This window comes from Carassius gibelio, chromosome B11 (genome assembly GCF_023724105.1).
Source record: "Carassius gibelio isolate Cgi1373 ecotype wild population from Czech Republic chromosome B11, carGib1.2-hapl.c, whole genome shotgun sequence".
Lineage (NCBI taxonomy): Eukaryota > Metazoa > Chordata > Actinopteri > Cypriniformes > Cyprinidae > Carassius > Carassius gibelio.
Genome location: NC_068406.1, coordinates 11,995,122 through 12,004,270, shown reverse-complemented (window position 1 = coordinate 12,004,270; position 9,149 = coordinate 11,995,122).

Here is a 9,149-nt window from a genome sequence, read left to right as displayed (position 1 = left end):
CATCCATTACTTTTGGATGTAAATATACGTAACTGGTGAACGCTATTTAAAGTTTTTTCTAGACTAAACTGTTGCAACTGTTCACTAGATAAGCGCCTATTTAAAATGCATTTAACACTTACCGTGATAACTGCCGACAACTTGAAGCTGAGATCCTCCTCACTCACTGCAGTATTTTGTGGCGCCAAAGCAAACGTTATCCAAGCGTTGCGCGCTCCCACAACGTCGTAAAAGTCTCACACTGACCTTGGAGCACGTTAGCCGCGTAAGCCAATAAAATAACGACCCTTACGTCAACGGAAAAGTTTTTTAAACAAACATTTTTTTTACTGCATGTGATAAAGGCCCATTCTATATATAATACTGTATATATAATAGATATATAATATATAATATAATATTGTATTTTGTGCACACATTAAAACAGCTGTTCTGGTTAGTGTTAACGTTTGTGTATGTAAAATTTGTAATATTTATGTAATATTTTTCTTGCAAAATAATTTTTAAAGCTGAATTCATGAAGACACAAGCTTCATTAGTCAAATGAAGTTTTTATTTTATTTTAACTTATTTATATGTATATAATTTAATTAAAGGTGACAAATTGCTTCACCACACACGCGCGCACACACACACAAAGTTTACTAATGTCATATGCAGACATCATGTTGAAACAACTAAAAAAATAAAAATAAAAAATAAGTAAAGTTAAATTATATTCCTAAGTGACACTTACTTAATGAGCAAGTTGTTTCAGTTAATCAAAAATAATAATTTTAAATCACTCAAAAACTATTAAAAAGTCACACAAACCCAAACTACTTGAGTTAGTAGAACTTTTTTGGAAAATTAAGTTTATACTACTCAATCAGTTTAATTATTTTGAGCATTTGGGTTTACAGTGTGTCTTCTGTAGCATTTGTTGGTTTAGAACCGACAAAAAAGTCTCTGTGTGATATTGTGTGTTCACACCAGTAGGCCTGTTTTATATGTGTAAAACATCAACAATATAACATGCTTGTTCAAAAACAAATACACTCAAAAGTGTTCTTACAAGTCCATGCATGCTGCCTAACGGTATTTTTACCGTTTTGTTACAGTAAAACTACTATAATTCATAACAAACGTGTTTTATGCAGGATTTTATTTCAAATAAATATATTACTTTTGACATTCTTTACATCAAATAATCCCATACGGTTTCACAAAATGATTAAGGAACTGAACATTTCTTATTATTTCAATAAGAAATGTTCAGTTCAGCATAACAGAATGATTTCTTAATGATCATGTGACACTGAAGACTGAAGTAATGGCTGCTTAAAATTCAGCTTTTCCATGAATAAGTCACATGTTAAAATATATTTAAAGAGAAAACTCTTGTTTCAAATTGTTATATTCCACATTACGTTTTTTATAATAATTTTGATCAAACAAAAGCAGCCTTGCAAGCATTTTATAAGAGACTACTTATATGTTAATGACCCCAAACTTATGAAATAAATGATTATTAAATAGTATTATAATGAAATATAACACTTGAAAAAAATGTATGCTCTACTTAAATGCTGTCACCCTATTTGAGATCATGCATACAGCATACATAATCTGCATAGAAAAATACATTTTAGATTTAAAATACATAAAAGAAGTAAAAAAAAAATGAAAATCTCATAACCTCATTAGTTCTATCACAGATCATTATTGATACCAAACTACCATAACTAACTACATAACTAGCTGGCCAGGTGTTCCAGGAAGGTGAAACATAGGTTCATTGCTGATTGTGAACTGAACTGACGTCAGCAGCAAGCCAGTCTTGTGGATAGTTTATGGCTGTGTTCTTCACATCTTTTGGCCAATGACAGTATTGTTTACACAGTGTGTCTTCTGAGCTCCTTAAGAGAGTTAATGTGATCTCAGAGGCTTAAATGGAAGGGGGAGGTAAGTTAATAAATGCTTTATGAGAGTGTGTATGATGGAGAAAAGTTCACAACAGGGCAAACCGAGGACAAACAACAAACACGCCCTCGATTCACCTGTTTCAATGTAACTCTCAGTGTTTTGACTGTCTGCACATGCCATATAATGTGCACACACAGTATAAAATGGTGAACAGAATGGTGCATCTGTACATTTATCTCATCCCAGAGATCAGCTTCAAACCATTGCATTTTCTTACTAACAAGTTGGATTTATCAGTTGTAAGCTCTGAGTTTATAAGTCACAGGGAAAAGCATCTGCATTACCCTATTTATAGTAGTGTAGCAGATGAGCTTCAGCGCCACAGTAAGAGACAGTAAATCGCTCCGATGACATTTCTGTGCAGAGCTGCGATTTTTATCACTCTCACCTGACCACACACACGACACATTCTCTGTGAAGCACACTGGGAGGTCCACAGCTTCATCCAGACAAAGTTAAAGATTTTACAACAACTTTTCAAATTCACTTTTCACATCAAAAATTGGTATGAAGTAAATAAAGCCAACTTCAAGATTATTTTTATTACTATTATTTGTATTTGTATTTAATCTTCTTCTTTTTTTTGCATTTGTGGCATCAGTTTATTGCTGTAATTTAACATGTTTTACTTTGCAGGTTTCATCAATTATTAATTTTAATTTTTGCTATTGATTATTCTTATTAAATTCTAATTACGGTATTATAGTACTGTACAAATGACTCTATTACAATGTTTTGTTTTATTTAGTTCTGCACAACATATGTGTGAGACAAACACACTATACCATTAAAACTATACCATTTATTGCATTGAGCAAAATGAAACATTATTTTCTAATGTCCTATTTTATTCCTCTGAAGAAATATGACCTGGATGTATATTTTCTGAGCAGACCAATCCTCCTAAACCTTTCAAAGGCAGCAAAATTCTATTTTTAGAGTATTACAATTAAAATCCATTTATTTATTTATACATTTAAATAATATACAGTATTGTTCAAAATAATAGCAGTACAATGTGACTAACCAGAATAATCAAGGTTTTTCGTATATTTTTTTATTGCTACGTGGCAAACAAGTTACCAGTAGGTTCAGTAGATTCTCAGAAAACAAATGAGACCCAGCATTCATGATATGCACGCTCTTAAGGCTGTGCAATTGGGCAATTAGTTGAATTAGTTGAAAGGGGTGTTTTTTAAAAAAATAGCAGTGTGGCATTCAATCACTGAGGTCATCAATTTTGTGAAGAAACAGGTGTGAATCAGGTGGCCCCTATTTAAGGATGAAGCCAACACTTGTTGAACATGCATTTGAAAGCTGAGGAAAATGGGTCGTTCAAGACATTGTTCAGAAGAACAGCGTACTTTGATTAAAAAGTTGATTAGAGAGGGGAAAACCTATAAAGAGGTGCAAAAAATGATAGGCTGTTCAGCTAAAATGATCTCCAATGCCTTAAAATGGAGAGCAAAACCAGAGAGACGTGGAAGAAAACGGAAGACAACCATCAAAATGGATAGAAGAATAACCAGAATGGCAAAGGCTCAGCCAATGATCACCTCCAGGATGATCAAAGACAGTCTGGAGTTACCTGTAAGTACTGTGACAGTTAGAAGACGTCTGTGTGAAGCTAATCTATTTTCAAGAATCCCCCGCAAAGTCCCTCTGTTAAAAAAAAGGCATGTGCAGAAGAGGTTACAATTTGCCAAAGAACACATCAACTGGCCTAAAGAGAAATGGAGGAACATTTTTGTGGACTGATGAGAGTAAAATTGTTCTTTTTGGGTCCAAAGGCCACAGGCAGTTTGTGAGACGACCCCCAAACTCTGAATTCAAGCCACAGTACACAGTGAAGACAGTGAAGCATGGAGGTGCAAGCATCATGATATGGGCATGTTTCTCCTACTATGGTGTTGGGCCTATTTATCGCATACCAGGGATCATGGATCAGTTTGCATATGTTAAAATACTTGAAGAGGTCATGTTGCCCTATGCTGAAGAGGACATGCCCTTGAAATGGTTGTTTCAACAAGACAATGACCCAAAACACACTAGTAAACAGGCAAAGTCTTGGTTCCAAACCAACAAAATTAATGTTATGGAGTGGCCAGCCCAATCTCCAGACCTTAATCCAATTGAGAACTAGTGGGGTGATATCAAAAATGCTGTTTCTGAAGCAAAACCAAGAAATGTGAATGAATTGTGGAATGTTGTTAAAGAATCATGGAGTGGAATAACAGCTGAGAGGTGCCACAAGTTGGTTGACTCCATGCCACACAGATGTCAAGCAGTTTTAAAAAACTGTGGTCATACAACTAAATATTAGTTTAGTGATTCACAGGATTGCTAAATCCCAGAAAAAAAAATGTTTGTACAAAATAGTTTTGAGTTTGTACAGTCAAAGGTAGACACTGCTATTTTTTTGAACACACCCCTTTCAACTAATTGCCCAATTGCACAGCCTTAAGAGCGTGCATATCATGAATGCTGGGTCTTGTTTGTTTTCTGACAATCTACTGAACCTACTGGTAACTTGTTTGCCACGTAGCAATAAAAAATATACAAAAAAGCTTGATTATCTGGTTAGTCACATTGTACTGCTATTATTTTGAACAATACTGTACATACAAATAATTTTTTTTTTCATGTAAAAGTCATCTAAAAATATTAAATGACAATATCATAAAAACTGTGCAATATTATATGGAGTTCATACAATACAATTCATACAATTTTGTGTACTCCTTCCTCATATAGTGAACTATGTGACATTATGTAGTGAAGGAGTCAGCAGTTTTGCACACAGCACAATATGTGCATGAATGCATGAAATAACTTCTCTCTCATGACTGACATAAGGAAATGCTACATTTCTACACTTCCACTATGCAAAATGACAGAGCAGACAGTGCAAATTATATTTGCACGTTGTGTGACAGAACCACAATGCAACTTTTGCTTGCCACTGATATTTTTCTTTTCCAAAATGATTAAAGTTAGGCCTCCTAATCCAGTTAATCTGGTAAATCCAGTTGGTTGGGACCTCTTTGCATGATTGGTGAGAACTGAGCCTTGGGTATAATCCCACTGTCAGAAAAGAGCAAAAGAGAGCGAGATGAAGCGAGAGACAGCGTTTGACAGGCCACGCTACAGTCCAGCTGATTCAAGCAGATGCACCATTTTCCATCCACCATCGACAGTTAAGAAAAACTGCTTTTTCTGCACTTATGTGTTGTGATGTTTCTGTTTTAATGGGCAGAGCAGAGATTTAAGTGGGATTAGGCACATCCTGAATGATGTCCTCGTGTATAGATAAACTGTCAGTCACACACACCAAAGCTCATTCAAATTCCGATTACCTGCACATGTATCGTACTTGAGCTTTGTTCTCAAAGTCTCAATGCAATGCTCAGCTATGCAAACTAATTCAAGCTACAATAAAAGAAAACTCTTTCCAAAGAGGTGTCACAGCAGCATTGCAAACTTATCATTCAGTGTAACTGATAATACAGAAATGTATACAAGCCACTTTGGGATTTTAGTTTGAGTTTGAGGAGAGGCAGAAACAACTGACAGCTTCAGAAAATATCCAAGGCCGTGATAAATGTCCACCTCGTCTGAAGAGCATAATATATTAAATGGCAGAGAGGGGGCCTCTGGGAAAGGGCTGTCAGTGTGGGAGGTAGAGATATATCACCGCAGCGGAGAGCAGATCAGCATGACTGTCACGTCTCCTGGAGAGCTTCGGTATCTTCTCATGCTGCTCTCTTAAGTCACTGCAACCGTATGCAGCACACACACACACACACCGCAGCTCAGAGGAACACACAAACGGAACACAGGATAATGAACAGCACGATACAGATTAGCCTAGAGCAACACTACACAAAACACACCACAATATAAAGCACCACATCAATCCAGAACTGAGGGATCCTTGATAAGATCAGAGGTGAAATATTACATATTCAAGGATTCTACATGGTCACATAAACTTTCAGCATCTGAGAAAATTCCAGTTCCTGCTAAAACTGCCCAACATTTTCTCTTCTGTCTAGTTTATCTAAAAAAAATAAAAAGGAAAATTCTATCAACATTAAAATAAAAACTGAGTTTTACAAATATTTTAATTGATCCTTTGCAATAACCACACCCTCATGTTACACATCATGTTCTTACGCAGTGAAAAATACATTGCGAAGCAAAGAGGACATTGATGACTGCTGACAGACAAGACACAGCAGGTTACTTTAGGTACAAATTAAAGTCTTAACTTTTCAATTTTGTCATTTTTTTAGAAATTCAAACAATAAATACCATTTTGTGAGTTTTTAATGTGTTGTGATAGATCTCTGCCTCAGTTCAAGCAGCATGTGAACCAATCATCTCTTCCTCTTTAATAGTTTTGGTGTGAAATAAACATGAATGAATATCAGAGGGTATCTTGTTTCAACCACGGAAAGACATCAATACACACCATTTTTAAAAAATTCTCTTTTCTAAAATAATTTTTTCTAGCTAACTAACATTGCACTGCTTTCCTGATGGAAATGCAACAATAAGTGACATTTTTACAAGCTATTTTACAGACGTCTTTCCACGGATGAAACAGTTGAAGAAACATGAGATATGAGTCCGTTCAGCAAACTGTATTGATTAAAATCTACAAATCAATATTGTTAATCTAGTCCGAGCAAACACAACCTGACCTGTTTACCTGTTGTAGTTAAACCAAGTTATGTGCACAAAATAGACACTGACAGTCAAAATGCACCATTGGAAAGTTGCTAATTTAACCTCACTGTTTTGGATCTCAGATTTTATAAATAAATAGGCTGCCAAAAATGCAGTGTATCACTAGATTAAGAATGCAAACATGCAAATAGGAATGTGAACCCAAGGGAAAGTAGTGTGAAGCATAGAACTAGATTACATTAATGCAAGATTTTTTGTCGTCTTCTTGTATACTCTAATAGGGCAAAAAAAAAAAGCTTGAGGATAAAGTCTTGCTGTTTGTCTGAAGACACAAAACAAATAGGTTGAACTCACCATGAAGGTCTTCCTTAACACAAAGGTACAGTACATCGACATCTCAAACGTCACATCCACAATTTACCAGGAACAGGTCTTCCTTGACCTACTTTCTTTTTGTATCTGCCTTTGTATTTTAAAACATACTTACGACAAAGAAGCCTTGAGATGGTGCAAGTAACATGAAAACGGCTCTTCTGCACACACCTGCGCCTCATGCCCTTCTGAAAGGAAATATGTGACACTGTGACTTAAGACAACCCTTTTGGTCAACTATTCTTATTTTTGTGGCGTAAAACCACACATTACATGACCATTTTCTATAAGTTCAGTCATTAGTTCATGCAAGTTTCTGTGTTCAGTTTCTTATTTAAATAGATGGTCTTTTTGGACAGGAAGATAAGGTCTGTGTGCTTTTGTTAATAGCTCATCAACTCTTTAATGTCAAAACATCAAGATAATTTGATTCATTTTCGACAAGACTTCTGTAGGACATGCTAAAATTATCTACACAGAAAGATGATTTCCCTTGACACCAGTTATCAGGGAATATGCTGTTCAGCATTTAAATTGGGATGACACACCATTTCTGAACTTTAGAGATATTAACATTATGTTCAATGAGGCCTATCAAGGTTTCAGGCTGTGGAATAGGACAGTCTGTTCAAACTGATTCTGGAATCCTGCAGTTTCAGAGCCTCCTCAAATCTGCCTGATGGATCTGATCTGTTTGAGCAGCAATTTCCTGCTTCTCTGATCAGAGATGTATGCTGCCGAAATTCAGAGCATTGGGGAATTAATAAAACACATAAGTGAGGATATATCTATTGCGATTTTTCTAGCAAGTACAGTTTGCATACTGATACATTCAATTGTTATAAAACGGGCCAACTGGACTCTCTTGCTAAAAACTGTCATTCTCTCTCATGTCATTTTGAACCATTATGAATGTCTTTTTCCTGGGGCTGTCAAACTCAAAGTCTATAGGGCTCACGTTTCATTAAAAAGTCTCCAGAAGTCATATTTTTATGCGATTATGAGACTAGAGCACAACCGTAGACCCTAAGATTTATGGTTAGAGACCAGGATTTTGTTAAAAAAAATCTAATGTAAACAAAAATTCACTTATTATGTATACATTTATGATTTCAAACCAAGAAGAAAACAACATGAATGAACATTACCTGATATATAATTACCTGTAAGCATTCTCTTGAAAAGTGTTTACATGTTTCATGACTCTTTAAGCTAATGACTACTTAAACCATTTCTTCACCTATTCAGATGATCTTTGAAATGAACATGAATTATGACTCACTGCTACATTTTCACAGATTAACACTTTTTATACTGACAGTAGATATGCATCAGAATAGTTCATACCAATGGTTTTCAACCATTTTGAAGGTCCAACCTTCCAAAAAAAAAAAAAAAAAAAAAAAACTATAAGTAACACAATATTAACAGTACTATAATATCGGTTGCACTTTATTTTACAGTACGTGTACTAACATGTACTTATAGTGTACTTACAGTGTATTTATCTAAGAAAGTTTTGGTAATACAAGGTAAATACATGGGGTAGGGTTGGGTTTAGGGCTTGGTTCAGGGTTAGTACCTAGTTATTACATAGTTATTGTAATTACTATAATAAGTACGTAGTATGTACATGGGGAACAGGACTGTAAAATAAAGTGCTACCATAATCAACATTAACAATTTCATCAACACAAGTTGTGTCTCCCCTATAGTTGAGAATCGATGGCTTATGCTAACACTGTGGTTTCATTTGGCTTCCTGCGAAATTCATCACAAACAAAACATGTGAACTTATTTGGGTATTAAGCCTTTAGTAAGAATGCAACTGTTAGCGCATGAACTAAACATAAATGTAAAGCCGTAAATATGCATTTCAACCAAACTACCAGAGCCAGAAAGGCTTAAGACTCATGCACACACAGCACAGCCGGATGTTAATGGGGTTATTGCACCCAGATAATGTACAACTGCCATTGTCTCACTGGAGTTCAAGAGTCTGGTTTGAATTATGGAACGTAATGCAGCCCACTGCACAAAGCCTTATATTGAGGCTTCACACACTTCAGTACCAACAGCACTGACCTTACTATATATGCCTTCTCAAGTGTCTTGCACTG